We start from the raw sequence: 6,000 nt of genomic DNA on the forward strand, positions 1-6,000 counted from the left end.
TCCTGACCTTGACTTCTATAATTGCTTTGCAATGTCTTCCCTCCCAAGCGATGAACACAGCAGTTATATTTAATGCCAGTGACATGCTCTTGCAGACTGATTCAGACTGCTGGAGTTAAGAGACTGGCATAAAGAAGGCCTGATCATGCACAGATGGCTCTTCTTCTGCAATGGCATGGGGCAAGAGTAGTGTGACTGATTTTCCATGGCTTTTACAGCAGTGAGGTTCTTTTGTCTGAGTTTCTGCAAATGGACAAGAAGTGCATAGCAGTACAGCATGGAACAAATGTCAGCCAGCCTTGCACACAATATTACACATTCTCCTATACATGGCTTGTAGAGCAATATATGTGTATATACCTTTAATAAGCTATTAAAGGGCTTGCACAAGTGTATAAATACTGAGCAAGCGAAAGTTTGACTGCCATTTTGTAGTTAGCTGTTGAGATGTGAACACGTATGTATGTAAGCTCTGCCTGTTAGTTCGTTCATATTTAAAGATGCTGCTATCAATCCTGATGTGTTTTTATGTATTAAAGCATCTGAACGAAACCCCAAGCCTTTTTATTATTTGTGTTGAAGACGAACGAGTGACATGGTGTCAGAAGTGGCATGTCTAAAGGACATGGTGTCAGAAGTGACATATCTAAAGGGACAGGTACCAGAAAAGGGGATGAAGCTAGAAAAGGCTTGGTGAAAATGATTTAAGGCATTTTGTCCAGATGCTGGTGGAATACAGAGGAGTGAATCATCCTAAAAATTTGAAAACTTCACAAAACAGGTCAGAAACGAATTGCAGGTATTAAGACTTGCTCAGCACTATTTCTTTTCATATAATATAAAATCAGGCATACAGAATGCTCTAAATAATATTTGCATAAACTGATATGTATGATATTGATAAAAATATTCAAATTACTACGGAAAATATTTGAAATAAAGTCCATATTGCACAAAACAAATAAAATAAGGGGGAATGACCGTATTTTCGTAAAGCATATGTTTTTTTCATATTAAGCAAAAATATCTAAGTTATGAGAAGTAAATAAAGTGTTTGCATGTTTGTGCAGTGTTACAGTAAGGCATATTTTGCAGAATACAGCCATTCCTGGGCATCTTTCACAAAGTACAGCCATTACAAGGCATATTTTGCAAAGTAAGGTATTTTGAAGAGTTTATTGTGCATTTGAATGTTGTTACAAGCTCACAGAACAATTTGTTCATACATAATTACAAGGGCCATATTTTCAGTATGCTTGTGTATGCTTTGTGGGCATGGCAGATGGATTTCAAAAACCCAGTCCACTTGTGTTTGACAGTATTATTGCTGGGAACTGCAGAGTGTTTGAGCAAGAGTACATTTTCATGCGGGATGCATTTTCTGATAAACATGACCATACTAAGGCATTTATTCTACTTAATTTAGCTGGGTCATAAGCCATTGAAAGAGAGCACTCATTTGTGTATGCACCTGCTATTTATGCTGGGGTGGGGGAACCATCATATTGTCATACAGGTTGTATCGAGGGAGGACCCAGATTGCTTAACACATAAATTTAGAGAAATGTGTAGCACCCCCCCCCCCCCCCCCCAGGCCCAGACAAATGTTACAATGGAAAGGCACTTATTTTAAACAAGGAATCAAAAGCCTGGTGAAGATTTTGCAGCATATATAACTGACCTGAGAAATAAAGCTAAAATGTGCAGATATGTTGATTTAAGGGATGATTTGATAAAAGACAGACTTGTGCATGGTATAAAAGATGATGCTGTGAGAAAGATTTTGCTTTTTGACAGTGATTTAACTTTGAATAAGGCCATTGAGATTTGTGATATATATATATATATATATATATATATATATATATATATATATATATATATATATATATATATATATATATATACATATATATATATATATGAGCTCACAGAAAAGAACACAAATATGCATACAAATGAGAGCAGCTATAGAAGGCACAGTGATAAATCTTATGTTGATAGTATGCAGCACATGGTTAAAATAAACACGCCCAAGCACATGGCAGCTGTAACCCCTGTAGCACCTACTAGTATACCCCAGAGCTTTCTAGTAAGTTCCAGAGTTTGCACAGTCTCTGTGAAGCATAAGAGAGTCAGCAGACTCAAAGCATGGGCCCTAATCTAGTTTCATTACCAACTGTTGTAATTGTGGTGGTAATCATTAATTTAAAAGGGAAAAGTGTTTAGCTTTTGGTCAAAAATGCCACACGTGTAATAAATGGAATCACTTCAAAAGATTTTGTAAATCAAAAGGCCCATGTTCTTTTATTAAAAAGGAACATTTTAAAAGATGAGTTGGTCAGTTAGAAAGCTATGGAGTAGGATTGGTGCCGTGTCAGTGTTTCATGAAATGGTCAATGCAGTTGATTTAAGGGCAAAGAATGGAGTATTTTGTACTGTTCGGATAAATGGCAAAGCCATAGAGCTCAAAGCTGATACAGGCTTCAAATGCAATGTTATGTCAGCAGAAACATTTTCAACAGTGTATAAAGGTGAAAGGCTTGATTTGGTAAGGTGTACGAAGCTTGTTGCTTATGGAGGTGAAGAAATTCAAACCGAAGGCTCAGTAGTGCTTTCATGTTACTCTGATGGAAGATGTTATGACTTATTATCTTATGTGGTCAAGAAGCATGTCTAGTCATTATTAGGGTTCAGAGACTCTTTAAAAATGGGACTACTTTCATTTAGCAAGGAAGTCCACCATGTTAGCTTAAAAGACCACTAGTCTAATTTTGCCCAGCACATTTTTTATACCTACACTGATCTTTTCCAAGATAAACTAGGCTAGCTTCCAGTTGTGTACTCCATGAAGTTACACACAGAGGTCAGTCCAGTTATCAGGCCAGCGCATAAAGTTCTAATAGCCATGCAGGACAGAGTCAAAGCCGAGTTAGATAAAATGGTGTGACAAGATGTAATTTGTCCAGAAGATATTTCAACAGAATGGGTATCTTCCATGGTAGTAGCTCACAAGAAAAGTTCAGATGACATCAGAATATGTATTGATCCATGAGATTTGAATAAAGTGCTAAAAAATCCTCATCATCCAATGTGCACAGTCAAAGAAGTCGCAGTCTTGATGCCAAATACCACTATATTTTCTGTCTTAGATGCAGAGTTCATTTTGGCAAATTCAGCTTGACAAAAAAATCATCATTGCTCACTTCTTTCAGTACTCCATTTGGCAGGTACAGATTTTTGAGAATGCTACTTGGGATAAATTCTGCAAGTGAAGTCTTTCAACGTGCAATGGAGAAATTTTTTTCTGGGTATCCTTGTGCTATCATAGTACACAACATATTAGTAGGAGGACATGATGAAGCAGAACATGACAGAAACTTCAGAAAAATACTAGAAAGGGCATGTCAGGTGAATCTTAAGCTGAACCCACACAAATGCAAATTCAGGCTACAAGACGTTACTTAGGTTGGTCATTTATTTACAGGTACAGGCCGATGACCAGACCCTTCAAAGCAAACAGCCATTCTTGAGATGCCAGCTCCAGACAATATTCAGGCCCTGCAATGTTTCCTTGGCATGGTCAACTAGCTAGGCAAGTTCATTCCAGACTTGAGCCAACTTTCAGCACCACTCAGACAGCTGACAAATAAAGATGTAAAGATGTATCCCGGTACTGGTTAGAGCAACACCAAAGAGCATTTGACGCTGATGGCACAGTGGTGCAGCAGTAGCATTGTCACCTCACAGAAAGAGGTCCTCCGGCTCAATTCTAGGCTGGAGTGCCTTCTGTGCAGAGTCTGCATGTTCTCCCTGTGTTTGTGTGGGTTTCCTCTGGGTGCACTGGTTTCCTCCCACATTACAAAGACATACTTCTGGTGCTTTTCTCCCTGGGCCTCTGCTGAAAATTGGCTTTGTTCCATGTCGGACCTTCCTGGTAAACAAATGTAAAATAAAAATAAAATAAATAAAATGTCCTGAAACAGAGAATTGCTAGTCCACCAACGTTCAGATACTGTTACGTTCACAAACCAGTTACACTTTCCTGTGATGCTTCGAAATTTGGTCTTGGTGGAGTCATTCTACAAAAGGAACATCATGTTGGCTATGCATTGAGAACTCTTAACAAACCAAGATGCAGTATACCCAGATTGAGAAATAGCTTTTGGCAATTGTGTTTGCATGTTCCAAGTTCTATGATTATGTTTATGGTAGACCTATCCAGATCGAAACAGACCACCAACCACTAGTCATTATCTTGTAAAAGCCAATGCATTCAGCTCCAGCCAGATTGCAAAAGTACAATTTCAATCCTGTCTACAAGAAAGGCAAAATTCTTTATCTTGCTGATATAGTATCCAGATCACCCAGAAACAGAAACACCACTGAACAGAGTGAAAATCAAGGTTCTCATTCAACTGATAATTTTGAAGTCATGGAAATGCATAATTTTTTTTTCACACATCTTGATGATGAGAGATCACACAGCTATAGATCCAGTTTTGCAGAGGCTCAACCACTTTATCAATCAAGGATGGCCATCAAAGCAATCTAGTTTACCTCAAGAACTGCAACTTCATTTGCCATACAGAGATGAGATTTCAGCTGACAAAGGTATCATTATGAAAGGTCCAAAAGTAATTGTTCCCAAGTTCTTGCAACCAGAGTACATCACTATTTTGTATTGTGGTCACCCAGGAACTGAATCTACCAAAAGAAGGGCAAGAGTGATAGTATTTTGGCCTTCTATGTTGCAAAACACTGAGAGAGAGCACTATTGTCTTGTTTTGTCTGTAACTGTACAGAGCCACATCAACAGAAGTAACCACTTCAGCTAAACCAGATTCCAGAACTACCTTGGTCGACAGTAGCCACAGACATCTTCGAGTGGAATGGTCAACATTATTTGGTGTTAGTAGACTCTTACTCCAATTGGTGTGAGATTGACTTACTTCCTAACCTAGCATCCAGTACAGTCATTACTAAGATGAAGCATCATTTTGCAGTACATGTGAGTCCGGACAAAGTTATTTCTGACAATGGCTTGCAGTTTACGAACCAACAGTTCAAAATATTTGCAGAAGAATGGGACTTTACTCATGTCACAAGGAGTCCAGAGTACTCACAGTCAAATGGTCTAGCAGAATGCCTAGTGCAAAGTGTAAAGCAGTTACTCGAAAGGTCTAAATGAGACAACAGTGCTGTTTTCTTGAATCTCTTGAATCTCAGAGATATTCCTCACGATAAACATCTTGGTTCACCTGCTCAGAGACTTCTTTCGAGACAAACGAGTACCACATTACCACTCAGTAGTCAATTGTTGGTTTCATGTGTCAAGAACAGAAGATCAGTGAAACATACTCTGTTGAGGAAATGTCTGTTCCAGATGTCTTACTATGATAAGACCAGCAGATGGCTCAATCCATTGCAAAAGGGGAGGTGGTAATGATGCAACTGTCAAAAGGTTATGATTGGATTGGTGTTGTGAAGCATATTTGTCCAGAGCCGAGATCATACATTGTGAAAACAGAAGAAGGACTCTTTAGGTGGAATTAGAAACATTTGAGACCAGTGTCTGAGCTTATACCACAGCAGATAGCCTGTGAGAAAGACTCTTTATCTCAGAGTGAGTTGCCTGGTGTTCCAATTCCAGAGGAGATTCCAGAGGACATTCCCGTCCCTGTGACAAATCCAGAAGTTCCTGATATGTGTCCCTTTTGCTAAATTTAGTCCCAGCTGCTATGCTACGAGATATGGTCATATCTCTAAACCCTGTAGCAGATATGAAACAACTTGAATATGAACACTGTGTTTTGTTCCTGATGTACATAGTAATGCATGCCTAGCTCAGATATTCTTTTGCATAAAAGGCAATCTTTTTAAGAGGGAGGATGTAAATCAATATATGTACATATACCTTTAAGAAGCTATATAAGGGCTTGCACACGTGTATAAATACTGAGCACATACAAGTGTGACTGCCATTTTGTAGTTAGCTGT

At 38.6% G+C, this 6,000-nt stretch overlaps 1 protein-coding gene across 3 annotated transcripts in view; it reads right to left on the minus strand.

The window, feature by feature from the left end:
* The window catches only part of LOC122805468 (cationic amino acid transporter 2-like), a 509,319-nt gene that overhangs the window by 106,984 nt on the left and 396,335 nt on the right, over positions 1 to 6,000 (minus strand). The gene's annotated exons all lie outside the window — the stretch shown is intronic.

Source organism: Protopterus annectens, chromosome 6.part1 (genome assembly GCF_019279795.1).
Source record: "Protopterus annectens isolate FY-2018-M chromosome 6.part1, PAN1.0, whole genome shotgun sequence".
NCBI classification, from domain to species: Eukaryota; Metazoa; Chordata; order Ceratodontiformes; family Protopteridae; genus Protopterus; species Protopterus annectens.